The sequence below is a fragment of the Myodes glareolus genome, chromosome 7 (genome assembly GCF_982192425.1).
Source record: "Myodes glareolus chromosome 7, mMyoGla1.1, whole genome shotgun sequence".
Lineage (NCBI taxonomy): Eukaryota > Metazoa > Chordata > Mammalia > Rodentia > Cricetidae > Myodes > Myodes glareolus.
This window is the reverse complement of record NC_142032.1, coordinates 38256043-38272089: the sequence shown is the minus strand read 5'-3', so window position 1 is coordinate 38272089 and position 16047 is coordinate 38256043. Positions and strand designations below refer to the sequence as shown.

The window sequence follows — 16047 nt, the reverse complement described above, 5'->3', positions numbered from 1 at the left end:
CAAGCCAAACATAAAAATTAAAAAAATCCCTTACAGGTATACCCAGATGCTTGGGTTTTAGTTGAATACAGATGTAGTCAAACTGACGATGGCTACAAGTCACAGCATTACACAGCAACTACTCGGCCGTCTTCGTGAGATCAGCTCATCAGAGCCAAAGGCATTGTTGCAGGTTTAAACCGACGTGCAAGACATTTTGGAATCATTACCTTACGAATAAAGCGGCTGTTTCCTGCTGTACGGTTTCTCATAGTAGCTATTCTTCTGTTACAAATTCAGGATTTATCTCCCACAATTCAGTGCTATATGAGCTATGTGTGAAGACACATAGTTAAGAAACCTGCTTCCTGCTACCAGGCATTTTCTCCTCTCTCCTATGTAAACATAGAGATCTGCCTTCCTATAATTATCTTTATTGGCAGGCATTTGGTCAGTGTTTAGGGTCCAGGAAATAAGCATTCCATTTAAGACATCCCCAGATATACAAGGACATAGAATTACTACATGCCCAAAGCTGCTAATTCATAGATGCTCACACCGGACATAAAACTACTAAATGCCCAAAGCCGATAATTTATAGCTGCTCACATAGATAGGAAAATAAGCCCTGGTTTTACCTCACTTATAGATAGAAAAGTGATGACTCAAATTCCTAACTCCTCATCTTACCTTCACCTCAGTTTACTGATCACTTTAGTTCAGGATATTTACTGCTTGTGTCTTACTCTCAGGAAAAAAATAATTAACTATCTACCCACAGCCTGAAGGAAGACAAACTTGCACTAGTGCTGCTGATAGACAACAAGCCCACCCCGTACCTGATCTTAAGCAAAGATGTAAACTTCAGATCCAAAAGACGTTTAGAACTTGCTAACATTTGACAAAACTATTAATGGACCAAGGACCATAAACTTCCCTTGTCTGTTTACATAGGTTGCCTGGTTACTTATAGCTGCAAGGTTTTGTGGGTCATCTCAGCTGAATAAGAACAAAGAGAGTTAACAGAAGCTGGGGCAGAAGTTAGAGCAGAGGTGTCCCAGAAACTAGCAGAGATAGAAAAATGAAGGAGGAGGAGGGAGGAGGAGGAGGAGGAGGGGGGAAGAGGAGGAGGAAGAGGAAGAGAAAGAAGAAGAAGAAGAAGAAGAAGAAGAAGAAGAAGAAGAAGAAGAAGAAGAAGAAGAAGAAGAAGAAGAAAGAATGTAGAAGAAAATTGTAATTAGAGTTGAGACAGAATTAGAGCTAAGAAGTTACAGACAGGACAGAAGAATTAGAATGGAGAACAAGACATGGATAGAAAGAACATGTTGTGAGTAGACTTCTTAACCCTCAGATTTTAGTTCCTTTCCCTTATTGTGGCATCTTTTTTTTTTTTGAACCCTGAAAGAAAGCCTTCAAGGCCAGACTTTTAAGGTTTCCAATAGATGACCAAGATTAGTCATTAAAATTTCAGTGCTTGTCAACATAATCATACCTTCTTATGCTAAGTTTAATTTCCAAATGAAAATCATAACCAAGTCATAATTATGCCTAACATTGCATAGCTATCCCACATATAACTTCAAATGCAATTATCCCACCTTGGGCCCCTAAGCAAGAACTTCAGCTCTCCTGAGGGAAACTTCAGAGGGAACCAGCTACTACATGGTTCAATTAGTCTTTCAACCTTGCACCCAGGTCACATGGATATAAGGTTGTATGAACATCAGGACGACTACAGATACCCACCAGAGTTTCCGCTGGTATCACCCTTGCCAAGCATAGTTTACTATCTTTCTGGTCCTAGTGTGTGTGTTCATGTTCCACCTCTCCTCTATGGCAGATGAGACTGACCAGTGGTGTGCCCTCAGTGGACTGGAGAGGCCTCAGGATACCCCCTCCAAAATATCACAAATGTTAATCCATTATGCCCAGCAAAACTATCCGCTAAAATTGAAGAAGAAATAAAAACTTCCCATTATAAAAACAAATTAAGAAAATTTATGACCATCAAGTCAGCTTCACAGAGACCACTGGAATTCTGAAGAGAAGGATAAGGATGTATAAGAGGTCACAGGGAATAAGCAATGTCATAATAATTAATGAAAAGAGATTTAAGAAAACACCACAAAAATTAAAATGTGATTATATACACATCTTTCAACATAAACTTAAATAGTGAAGGATTCAATTCCTTAATAAAAAGACACAGGATAGCAGATTAGATTTTGTTGTAGTTATTGTCAAAACATAAAGCAAGTTTCAACAAATCTAAGAAATAGAAATAACATCCTGAATTCTCTCAAACCACAGAGGAATGAAACTAGATATCAATTAAAAACTAAAGAAAGTACACAAACTCATTGAGACTAAAGAAACAATGATAAATAATGTTAAGGAAGAAAAAATAAAAATTAAAAATTCCTAGAATTGAATGATAAAGCACAGTGTGCTCAAATCTCTGGGACACGATAAAAGCAGTCCTAAGAGGAAAGTTTATAACACTAAGTGCCTACATAAAAACTTGGAGGCATCTCAAATTAATGACTTAATGATACACCTGAAGACCTGGAAAAACAAAACTAAACCACACTCCCAAACAGTAGACTGGAAGAGATCATCAAAGTCAGAACTGATATCAATGAGATAGAAATGAAAGAAACAAGGAATCAGTAAAATGGAGAGTTGGTTCTTTGAAAAGATTAGCAAGATTGACAAAAGTTCAGCCAAACAAACCAAAAGAAAGAAAAGACCCAAGTAAATAAAATCATAGATGAAAAGTGAAACATTACAACAGACACAGAAAATTTAGAGAATATAAGGATATACTGTGGAGGCCGAAAAATGCAGGCCCATTTCTGCCTTGTCTGAGAGAGAGTTTGGAGACTAACAGGCATAATTGCACATTCTAATTCAGAAGGTGGTTGCTAGCTAGCTAAGAAGATAGCTCAGTGCCATCTGGATGGTGGTCAGGATATGCAGGTGTGCTTCTGCTCCTTTCTTCTGTACCTATGAGGTCACCTAGGGAAGGGCGGTATTAGTATACATGACCTAGAGTAAGTAACTTAGGGCACCTCAGCTACTTGGATGACAGAATACTATGTGAGTTATCCTTTGTATCATGTTAAGAAAGTCTTCTGTTATCTTCTCCCCCAGTTTACAAAGGGTATAAAAGCTATGGAAAAATAAACACGGGTAATTTCAGGGTTTCAGTAATCCCTGGAATACCCTCCCAGTACTGTCTTATGGTTTCTGTCTTGTTATTCTATGCACCTTCGTATCCTTTTGCTTATATTTCTTCAATTCCCATGTCCCTACCCTGGTAAGAAGTATTTTTGTTGAGGTCAGTCCTCAACAATATGCTTTAAAAGTCTACACTCTAACACCATATAAATCTAAATGAGATGGATGAACTTTTAGAAATATATTGCCTCCCAAAGTTAAACCAAGATGAAGTAAATCATTTAAATGGATGCATAATAACCAATGAGATAGAGGCACTAATGAAAATAATCTCAAAACTAATTTTAAAAAAACCCTAGGGTCTGATGGATACAGCAGCACAAGTTTCTATCAGACCTTCAAGAGCTGACACCAATACTCCCGAAATGATTCCATCAGAGAGGAAAGGAAGAAATGCTTCCAAACTCTTTTAATGAAGCCTTAATCTAAAACTAGATAAAGACACTACAAAAAAAAGAGTTATAAACAATTTTTCTGATGACAACAGACACAAAAAACTCTCAATAAAATACTGCAAAGTGAATTCAAGAACAAACCTAAAAGATAATCCACCAGAATCAAGTCAGTTTCATTCCAGAGATGCAGGTTCAACATATAAAAATCAATAAATCGTAAGTGTAACCCACCACATACACTCAAGAATATTAACCATATAATCATCTTACTAGATGGGGAAGAGATCTTTGACAAAATCCAACATCCCTTCATTATCAAAGTTCTGGAGACTTTAGGGATATGGGGTGACATATCTCAGCATAGTGTAGGCAATATTCAAGAAATTAAATCAGGAACAAGGAGGACCCCCACTCTCTAAACTCCCGTTCAATATTGCGTTTGAAGTCTTAGCTAGAGTAGTAAGACAAAAGATGCAGTCAATGGAGAAACCAATAGGAAAGGAAGAAGTCAAAGTATATCTAAGAAATTTAATTCTACAGATAAAGGACGCTAAAGACTCAGCCAGTAAACTGATACAAGTGACAAATACATTCAGCAAAATAGCAGGATACAAAATACACAAAAATCAGTAACCTTCTTATACACCAACAACAAGCATACATAGAAAGAAGTCAGGGAAAGGGTTATATTCTCAATAGCCTCAAAAATATATCTTGGGATAAATGGAACTAAAGAAAATATTGTACAATGAAAACTTTAGTATAATACAAGAGAAATTGAAGGAGATACCAGAACATAGAAAGACCTCCCACAGTCATAAATTGATAGGGTTAATATTGTGAAAACTCCTACTAAAAGCAACTACAGATTCCATACAATCTCCATCAAAATTACAGCATAACTCTTCACAGAAATTGAAAAAAAATCTCAAAATTCATATGGAAACACAGAGAACCAGGACAGCCAAAACAACCCTGAATAATGAAAACACTATCACCATTCTCGATCTCGAGACATACTGCAGAGCTATAGTAATAAAAACAGCTTGGCCCTCACATACACACCAACCAATAGGATGGAATTGAGAACTTGGGTATAAGCTCACACCCCTCCTGTCACCAGCTGTTGTTTGTTCTCGGGTTGATGTAGAAGGCTGCAACCACACTCTCCACCATAGATGGCGCTGCACCGCCAGGTGAGCTAGAAAGCTCACACGTGTTGGTATTTTTCCACTACTCCCAAGGTATCACCTGGGACTGGGAGCAGTTGACCAATCCAAGAATGACACGTCTAAAGCAGGGTCTGTTTCCTATATAAGGGATGGGTTCCATCTTATCTGGGTCTCCGCCATGTTGGCTGATGCCCGCTCTCCCAAGGGGCATTAAAGCTTTACTGCAGAAGTATCCTATGTGTCCCGCGTGGTTCTTGCGGGCGAGACGGTAGCGCGGGACATCTGGTGCCATACCCGGGAAGAAGAAAAACTTTGCACCACCGGAGACCCCTTGGACACAAGGAGGATTCAGAACTGCAGGCATGCATGCTCAGAGAGGTACGTTCTAAAGTCCAGAGAGCATATCAGAAACTGAGCAGCAGTGGGAGGTTGTGCGCGCGCACCCAGATAAGTTAAAAAATGACCCTCCAGTAAAGAATGGGGGAGACAGAAAAGAAAATAAGTTAAAAAGGACCCCCCAGTGATTTTAAAAAAGTAAAAATGGGGGAGAAGGCTGATTTACAAGGTCAAAAGCTTTATGTTATGTTATATGTGTTGTCTTTTGTGTACTGGATAGGAGAAAGATATTTAAACTTAGAAACTGCTAAGGATATGATGTTTTGGGAAAGAGGTTCTGTTTTCGCCTCCACGGAGGATGGGAGCCTAAGTATGTGCTTGAGATCCACGTGGTTCGAATCACCGAGACCTCCTGAAATGTTGTAGTGTTTACCCCTAAAATTCAGCGGCCCAATAACAGCAGGAAGCAGCCAAGAGACTAACGACGCCCAAATTCCCTAAAAGATTAAATGAGGTCCTTTTAATGATTGCAGACCAGCAAACCTGCTTCTCTGAGTTCCGCTTTGCTCCGTACACCGGTTTGGGCGCGGAGTGGGTGCAGCTGCGGCTGGAGGGTGGCTGGAGCGGAGCTTTGCTCGGTGGCTATGGCAGGGGGCACGTTGCGCCGGCTCAGTTGGTGCCTGGCCTGGAGGGTGTCACGTACCGAGAATGAGAGCGGTGCCACAAGCTGCCAGGCCAGAATTGTACCTAATTGTACCTTGCAATGTACCTAGAACTATGAGGGTCTCTGAGGGTAAAATGGCTCTGGTTCCATTTGGCTATGCTAAAGGATGCTGACTTCAGGCAGGGCTGGTCGTAATTATCATAATAAAAGCGCAATTAAGTTTTAGACACAGTAAACAGGCAGTACCGTATTACATCTACATAGTGCGACTTAAGTTTTTAAGAACAGCTTAGCATTTTAAGAATTCAAGTCCACCTGAAAGATTGCTGTGTATACGCTTGGCTTGTCTGATGTTTCGGGATCCGCAGGGAGATGGATGCGAAAGGCCCTTGGATTTTGGGGTGATTGGGTCATTGGCTGGATCTGTGAGAGTTTACAGCCGCTTTTGCTGTGGCACAGGTGTTGAGAGTTTGCTAGTAGGGAAGCGGCCCTGGTCGCCGCCTCTCCCATCGGCCCCTTGAGCTGCAGCGGCTCTGGCGCGGACCTTGAGATGTTGCGGCCTGTGCCGCCTCGGTCTGAGTGTCGGCTCCCGCCACACTCCGCCACCAACACAGCCTCAGAGAACTAGGCTAGCCCCGCGGGGAAGGCAGGGGCGCCTGAGGGTGGAGCTGCTACTTCCTGGCCTGGGACACGGGAATCCGAGCAGCGAGCAGGCCCAGGGCCGCGCACAGCCCTTGGATGGCGGGCGGACTCTGGAGCCCGAGGCCACCGTACTGGCAAGAAATACGGGAGCCAATAAATCTTAAATCTAATATCAACAAACAGAGACCTGTAGATCTCTAAGTTCAAGACCAGCCGACTTCCAGTACTGACTGTGCTAAATTTTTACACTGAGTTTTTTAATACTCTTAAATGTTATTTTGGGAGAAGAGTTTGTTTATGTTTTTTTCTAGGAATGCTACTATTCATGCTGTGGATTCATCTGTCCAGAGGCCTGAGGACAAAGCCTCTGCTATGGAGCAGTCTGACCTGATTGCTGCGGAGCTGGCAGGTTCCTGAGGGATGGGCCAGCTCCTGCCCTTGGTTTGTCAGTTATTGCTGTGCTGTTGTTGCTGTACATTGCAGTGTTGTTGTTGCTGTGCCATTGCTGTGCTGCTGGATTTCCCCTTGATTTGTCAGTTATTGCTTGCTATCAGTTTCCCTTATCCTGTCAGTTATTTCTGCTAAACACTATGGGTATCTTCAAGACAGGTTACAAAATGCCATGGTTATTCAAATTAAGAATTGGATACTACAGACTTCTTGATACAGCTGGAGAGTTGTGCCCCTGCGATCCCAGATTATTAAGCAATTGTCTAGTTATCTTCTAGGTAATTGGACAGGAGAACTTACCAGTTCTTGTTAAAATTGAAAAAAGGGGGAATAATAAAGGAACTGCCCCCGATGCTCTGTTCATTATACATTTTTTAAATGGCAGCACGGCCTATATCATAAAAAACAGAGACCCTCAATCAGTTATCTACCACAGTGGCTACAGCCCTGGATCAGCAGGTTACCATAGATACATCTATTAGAGATAAAATAATGATTCTTAATCAAATAATTGACCTAATGCAAGAACAGGTGGATAGCTTATGGCAGCTTGCCCAATTGGGCTGTAAATGGAAAACTCCAGCCTTATGTGTGACCAGTGTACTATATGAGAACTTTATAAAAGTGGCTAACTTGTCCCGAGAATTGTCTTTGTATCTTACAGGAGAATTTTGATGATTTGCTGTCCTCCTTGAGATGGTCCATCATGACAATCAACTCCACGCGAGTGGACATAAGCTTGGCCGAAGAATTCCAGTCCTGGATCGTGTCCTTCATCCCCTACTTCAAAGAATGGGTGGGGGTGGAAGTGTTTTGGAACAATCCTATGCTATGGAATAGTGTTTCTCCTCTGGATGGTCTGCTGACTCAAATCCCAAAGTCTTAGGGACAAAGTGGTTTTTGCACAGCGCTGGCTGCCCTGGAACAGGGAGCCTCTTTTGATATGTGGTTATCTATGTTAAAGCAGTAAGGTTTAAGCCAACCAGCTCCTGCACCCCTAGGACTGTGGTCCATTGCACAGGGTGGAGTGCTTGGCTTAGCTAGCCCTGAAGGTTGTCGACCTGAAGAGCATCGCACAGAGAATGGCCCTCTCTGAGAGATAAGTCGCTCTGCATAAGGGTTTCCTGCCGTATGTTCCCTTTCCCAGAAAATTGGCAGAGGGCAGGCCGGATAGGTTCCAGGTATCATGAGCCTAGGGACAAATTCCGTGTAAGCCCATTTTAATGTTTTTCATTTTGGGAAGTGCGACCTCTATCTTTACCTTTTGAGGGAGTTGCCTTTCTGCAAAGAAGTAAATTAGGGGGAGATGTAGAAGGCTGCAACCACACTCTCCACCATAGATGGCGCTGCACCGCCAGGTGAGCTAGAAAGCTCACACGTGTTGGTATTTTTCCACTACTCCCAAGGTATCACCTGGGACTGGGAACAGTTGACCAATCCAAGAATGACACGTCTAAAGCAGGGTCTGTTTCCTATATAAGGGATGGGTTCCATCTTATCTGGGTCTCCGCCATGTTGGCTGATGCCCGCTCTCCCAAGGGGCATTAAAGCTTTACTGCAGAAGTATCCTATGTGTCCCACGTGGTTCTTGCGGGCGAGACGGTAGTGCGGGACAGGTTTTGTTTGTTTGTTTGTTTGTTTGTTTTGACAAAGAGGCCAAAATGAACATTGGAGAAAAGACATAATTCGTCTTCAATGAATTATGCTGGACAAACTGCATGTCTGCATGCAGAAGAGTGAAACTTGGTCTTTATCTCTCACTTTGTACAAAACAACTACACACGATTCGGGGACCTTGTGTAAGACCTGATGGCTGGAATCTGACAGAACTGAAAGTAGGATATGCTTCAAATTAGAGGCACAGGGGAGAGCTTTCTGAACAGGACCCCAGACGGGCAGACATTAAGACTGATGATGGACAAGAGACCTCAGGAAACTAAAAAGCTCCTATATAGCAAAGAATTCCATCATTTGAGTAAAGAGGTTGCCTACAGAGTGGAATAAACATATGAAAGAGAGATGATGTCTAGAATACACAAAGAGAAAAAACAAACAAAATTTAAATACCAGGAAAACAAATAACTCGATTAATAATGGGCATGTAATTAAACAGAGTCCTCAAAAGAAGAAATGCAAATGGCCAAGAACATAAAATGGTTTAAAAATGTTCTACTTCCTTAGGCATCGGGAAACCGCAAACTGAAGCTGCATTAGATTTCATCCTACTTCAGTCAGAACGACTGAGAATATTTTAAAAGACAACAAACGCTGACAAGGGTGTGGGGAAGGAACATTTATTCACTGTGGGGTGGGATTACAAACTGGGGCAGCCACTGTCAAAGTCTGTATGAAGCTTCCTAGAAAAGCTAGGAAAGAGCTAACATATGGTCCAACCAAACCACTCCTGGACATATACGCAAAGAATTCTACATCCTACTGCTAATATGCTTGCTCATCCGTGTTCATTGCTGCTCTATTCACAATAGCACGAAAATGGAAACACCCTGCATGTCTATCAAATGAAAATGCATTGTATTACACAATGGAATATTGTTCAACTTAAGAAGAAATTTGATCTTTCATTGAGGAAGAAGAACAATCTCTAAAGGAAAACGTGATTCACTACAGGTTCTTCATGACAATTTTTGTTTTTGTTTTCTTTTTTAAGGACTGCTTCTATGTAAGAATAATTAATACTTATTATAAAAGTTTCAAGTGCTATAACTATATAATGGAGAAAGTGGCTACCACGTTAGCTGGGTACAGGACTCCAATTTTGGGGGGGATGCCTAACATTTTAAAAGTAGCTATGGGATCAAGGCACTAGAAAAGGGCTTGTCTTCCAAATATGTGGATCTGAGTTTGACCACTTTAAACCCATGCATATAAGGAGATAGATAGATAGATAGATAGATAGATAGATAGATAGATAGATAGATAGATAGATAGATAGATAGATATAGAGACACTCATTTTTAATCCTAGTGCTGGTAAAGAGAAGACAGGCAGATCCCTGGGGCCCACTAGCCACCCATCCTAGCCTATTTGGCAAATTTCATGTCACTAAGAGACCATGTTTAAAAAAATTAACTGTGTTTGAGGAACAACACGCAAGGTTGTTCTCTGGCCTCCACATGTGTGTATGCACACATGCATGAACACCTGCACAAACAGGAACACAAATACGATGATGATGATGATGATGATGATGATGATGATGATGATGATGGGATTAATTTAAACATCCTGTTTGTTTTAACTTGGCTTTTTAATTAACAGTTTATGGTAGTCAGTTTTCATTGTAAGAATACATCTGTATTAATTATACTATTCCTGTTTACATAGTATTGTTTGTTTAACCAAATTTCTGTTGCTAGCCATTTGTGTTGTCAATTCCTCATTGTCAGCAATATTATATGGAATATTTGATTGTACCCTTAAGTGTTTGTGTAACACCTCTATAAGGTTTGAATATTTTACAATCAGCACGTTGCTCTTTCCTGCCTTTGTCTACTTCCCCGGGGCTGGAATTGGGGTGTTGCTGAACTGGCTTATGTGTTGTCTATAATGACAACTGCTCCACAATGAGGGCACCTGGCTCTTTATATCCTCAGCAATATGGAGTGTTATCAAATTTCATTTTGTTTGGGCCCATTTAAAATACAACACTGCATTGTTTTCTTTGCCATTTTGTCATTGAAAAGGTTGAGTGGGCATCTTTTTTTCAGCCTGACGACTGATTGCCTTTCTTCTAGAAATTGACAATAGTCCTCTGGCATCTATGTTTCTATTTGCTTATCTCATTAGCTGTTCTTTTTATGGGCAGGAAGGAATATAGCCCTTTGTTATGTTGAATGTGTGTAATTTTCTAAGATCTTACTTTTTGTATTCATTTTAATAGAAAAAATCTTTAATTTTAATATGTCATATATATATATGAAGAAATGATTTTTTCCATTTCAAGATTATAAATAATATTCATTCCCCTTTTTTAAAAAGTCTATGATTTCATTACTTTACCGTATGTTTGTTTGATTTTAGAAACAAGGTGTGCTGTGGAATAATCCTTCTGTACACTGTGGAAATGTGTTTCTCTCATTGCTAATAAAAAGCTGACTCGCCAATAGCTAGACAGAATTGTTGGGGCAGACAATGCTGTGGAAGAGGGGCAGAGTCAGAGGAGTCTCTAGCCAGAAGAAACAGGATGTGTAGAAAATGAGGTAACAAGCCTACATGGCAGGACTTAGATAAGAAATATGGGTTTATTTAAGTTGGAAGAGTTAGTTAGTAATAAACCTGAGCTATCGGCTGAGCATTTATAATTAGTAAGAAGTTTCTGTATGGTTATTTGGGAACTGGCTGGCAGGAGCCAGCTGGTGGGTCAGGGCTGACTGCCCAGACACAGGAGAACTCTCCCTACAAAGGTATGCTACATAGCCTCACCTGGCCTCAACTTCACAGCCTTCTTGCCTTGCCTCCATAGTACTAAGATTAAATGCTTAAGTCACCATAAGTGGCTTAATTTTTTTCTTTTTGAAGCTCCTTGACTGTATTCTGTTGCAAGAATTAAGAGATAGATCCATCTAGCCTTTTCACAAATTAGCTGGCCTGTTACCACACAGTAATCCACCTACTTCTTACCAAGTTGAAATGCCATATATGTATGTATGTGTAATATATTCTTATACTGCTATGGATTGTGGTCATTGTTTTAAAAAAAAGCTGACTGTCCAATAGTAGGGCAAGCAGAGATTGTATGAGACAGCCTGGCACAGAGAGAATGATGGGATGAGATAGGGCAGAGTCAGGGAAGTCAAGAGAGACAACAAGCAAGCAAGCAGGTTGTGTAAAAAAATGAGGTAACAAGCCCTGAGCCCCGTAGCAAAGCATAAATGGAAATATAGGTTAATTTAAGTGTAAAAGTTAGCTAGTAACAACCCTGAGCTATTGACTGAGCATTTATAATTCATATTCAGCCTCTCGGTCAGTTTTTTGGAACTGGGCCTTCAGGACAGAAAATATTCATTCACAATATCATCTATTGTGTCTGAAATTTATTTACCTCTGCTCTGGAACCAGATGGTAACCCTTTAACAATTTTGTGTGTGTGTGTGTGTGTGTGTGTGTGTGTGTGTGTGTGTGTACACATGCATGTGCTTGTGCACACGAGTTTGTACATCATATGTGCGATGGAGTCTGAGGAGGCCAGAAAAAAGTGTTGGATCCCCTGTAACTGCAGTTACAAAGGCAGCTGTGAGTTGCCAGGTGGGTGTTGGGAGCAAAAGCCAGACCACCTGCAAGATCAGTTAAGTTCTCTAAACCCCAAAGACATCCATCTCTCTCCTCTCTCTTTCTGTCTCTCCCTCTCCCCTCCCTGTTCTCTCTCCCCCCTCTCTGCTCTGTCTCTGCCCCCCCATGAGTATGTGAGAACCATTCTTATGCTAGAGAATCAAGATGCTGCTGCCCTGAAACTGGACATCTCTTCACTGCATGTAAACTTCTCCCCTACTTTATTTTTAAAATGGGTCATATCCTAACATGGCTAATAATTCAGTGTCCTTCTCAAGCGCACATAAACATTATCTACCATTCTTCATCCTGATTTTTTAAATTAATAATGTTCTTTTCTCAATGTCCTTGATCAGTGAATTCACCATGATAGTTGGACAGACTTGTATCCCGAGAGTGTGATACACAATCCAGATTGATCGAATCAATTTAAAACTACAGAACTTTTCAAAGGCTCAGCGAATATAAATAGATGTTTCAATTCATATTAAGAAGTGAGCAAGAATCTTGTTTTCAGCTGGGAGATGGTGGTGCACACCTTTAACCCAGCACTTGGGAGGGAGAGGCAGATGGATCTCAGTGAGTTCGAGGCCAGCCTGATCTATAGAGCGAGTTTCAGGATAGCCAGGACTGTTATACAGAGAAACCCTATCTCAAAAAATCAAAAGAAGAAGGATGAGGAGCAAGAGGAGGAGGAGGAAGGAGGAGGAGAAGGAAGAAGGAGAAGGAAGAGGAGGAGGAGAAGGAGAAGAAGAAGAGGAAGAGGAGGAGGAAGAGGAGAAGGGGAAGGGAAAGAAGAAGAAGAAGAGGAGGAGGAGGAGGAGGAGAAGAAGAAGAGGAGGAGGAGGAGGAGGAGGAGGAGGAGGAGGAGGAGGAGGAGAAGGAGAAGGAGAAGGAGAAGAAGAAGAAGAAGAAGAAGAAGAAGAAGAAGAAGAAGAAGAAGAAGAAGAAGAAGAAGAAGAAGAAGAAGAAGAAAGAAGCATCTTGTTTTCCAGCCAGTATATAGATTACAAGGAAACTTTCAGCTTCAGCTTGAGGGAACATGACGGACGACTGAAGTTCCCACACTTCCTTATGTGCACATTTGCTGCAGTCCATTTCCTGCCGTATCATATGTGTGGAAGACTCTCTTACTTTAATATGAAGGAAAGAAATACCTTTTTAATTATTTATTTCTTATTATTAGGGTGGTATATGTATGATTGTGTGTGTGTGATGTATGTGAATGTAGATATGTGCATGCCATGTCATGCATGTAGAAGTCAGAAGAATTTCAGGATCCATTCTCTCCCCCACTGTGGCTCCTGGAGACATCTACCTTGGGTTGTCTGGCTTACACTACATGTATCTCCCCCCCTCAGCATTTTACTGGCCCTAAAGTACTTTTGATGAGCCACACAACTGATTTTTATTCCTCTTTAAATTAGAAGAAAAAAGAAAATAAAAGTTTAGGCCAAATGAAATGTTTTATCACATAATACACTCTATTCCTCACTATACCAACAGTTACAAACATGTAATACAGCCTTACCGAGCGCTCAGAATCTTTCTTAGAGGCACACTGCTAAGTATGGGAGACTCTCCCTATTTCCCATCTCACAAATAAAGTCTCATAAAAGCCTCACAAACATAAAAACCCAAACCTAGACAATTCAGTTGACATCTAGAATCTGCATGTTGCCTGAAAAGCTTTTCTTGTATATAGCAACTGCTGTTTCCCCCTGAAACCAATAATCCATGGAAGAACCTAGGGAAAACTTGATTTATTAGTGTATAAGATGTCAATGCTGATCCCCCCCCAAAGCATCCATAGGGAAAAAAAAATGTCTCAGTACAGTTTAAAAATAATACACTATAAGAACCACAAGGGGTTACTCTTTGTTCTGTGCACAAAAAGGTAAAATGTTTACTAGCTATTTCTTGAGAAACATGCTAACCACACAGCCCTCCCTGTCAAGAGAGCTTCACTGCTTCACAGGTTTGACATTTGTGCTACACAGCTCAGTGAGACTCATTCCAATTTCATTTCCTCAATCGGTTCACAGCGCCATGAGGATGAGAATAATTCCCAGAGGGCAAGGATGGGGAGAAAGCCACTTCCCTGATCTCATGTCATGCAGTTCCTTAACCTATCAGACATGGTTACAAGTGACGGAAAAATCTGTCAGCACTCAAAAGGTTTATCAGTTCCCTCTCCACTCCTGCACCTCCCCATCTATCTGATTTGCAGTGCTTGGCTGCATGGGAGCTAAAATGAAAGTGTGCGTTGGCAATTCAGTCCATAGCAAAGTGGACCTAACCTAGAAGCATCTCCATGGAGAGACTTAATGAGAAGATAGGAGTTGGAGGTGGCAGTAGAAGGGGGATAAATTCTGAGGAATAGAAGTATAAATTGTGCGTGTGTGTGTTTGTGTTGTATGTCTATGTGTCTGTGACTGTGTCGTGCATATGTTTGGATGTGTGTGTTGTGTATATATATATATATAAATATATAAAATATTCAATGTATTTCTATTGTGTATGTTCTGTAAACGTGTGTATGAGTGTGTTGTGTGTATAGGAGTGTTGTGTTGTGTGCATGTCTGTATGCGTGTATATATGTATTAGTGGGTTGTGTGTATATGTTGTATGTGTGTATTGTGTATGTGTGTATGTGTTGTATGTGAATATGTATGTGTTTGTGTGTATGAGTGTGCATTTATATGTTGTATATGTGTATTATGTGTGTGTGTTTTATGTGTATGTGTGCATGTATGTGTGCATGTATGTGTTGTGTGTATATGTTATTTATGTGTATTGTGTATGTGTGTATGTGTTATATATGTATATTGTGTATGTGTGTGTATTGTTATATGCGTGTGTATATATGTGTGTCTACTGTGTTTTGTTTGTGTGTGTGTCCTAACAGTTTATGGCAACCATTGTGCTTTTTCTCAAAGTCAGTTTTCTGTTTTACAAAGAATGTGAGAGTTGCCAGGGTCTCTCAAGAGTCGCATCTATTCAGAAGGTGATATTCATCTTTCCTGAAGCGGACACATGTGTTTACTTACAGTGCACACCTCACCTCCACGAAACCCTCATGCCGTCCGGTTAAGGGGAAATAGTCCAGTTTAAGCAACCGTGCTTTCTTTTCAAATTATTTCTAATAAAATTTACTTTAAAGAGTAAAATTAACTCTACAGCCATATGTATTACTAGACATTTGATGTCTGTGAGTAAAGTTAATTTAATGCCCTAAATACCTGCATTTAGCAAAACAAATTATATCTACAACTGAAGCAACATATTTGACCATATCTCCTTTGAGTAGCTCTTATCATAGCCAGTATATATTGATAAAATTGTCTGTCAGGTTTACCTGACTCTCTTCAGAGAGAGAAGGCCTTGAAGACAGAGCTGGGCCTTCGGATTCCTACCGCTGGTAGCTGGCACGCAAGCGGTAGGAGATGAAGTTTGTGGGCTGGAGATCTAAATGACTGTTGTCTTTTTCACAGGACAACCTACTGGAAGCATTCAACATTGTCCTGACTGGTAATTGCATTGGTAGTGTTCCTTTGATACTGCGCGAGCATAAGGGAGAACCCTGAGGAGAACAAAGGTGCAAGGATCTTCCTTTTCCTGCTGCTGAGATAAAATACCCAGTGACATCAACTGCGGGGAGGGTTTATTTGGGCTCACGGTTGCAGAGGCAGGACAGAGAAGTCAGGCAGCGGGAGGCAGCTGGTCGCCTTGCACCCACAGCCAGGAAGGAGAGTGACCTCAGGGGCGTGGGCGCTCAGCTGTTCGCACTGCTCACCTTGGGAGCGCTCTTCTCACTTCCCTCAGCCTCCTCAAGAGAATTCTTTACAGTATGCCCAGAGGCTAAGACTCTAGATAGTCC

General features: G+C 41.0%; 1 long non-coding RNA gene across 1 annotated transcript in view; it reads right to left on the bottom strand.

Annotated features, from left to right (window-relative positions):
* LOC146893612 (uncharacterized) overlaps positions 1-16047 on the bottom strand; it is a 20919-nt gene extending 4872 nt beyond the window's left edge. Inside the window, exons 1-2 of the long non-coding RNA XR_015003249.2 lie at positions 15964-16047; positions 15526-15750 (exon numbers count right to left, since the gene is read on the bottom strand). This is a non-coding gene — a long non-coding RNA (uncharacterized LOC146893612). The remainder of the gene's footprint in view (positions 1-15525; positions 15751-15963) is intronic.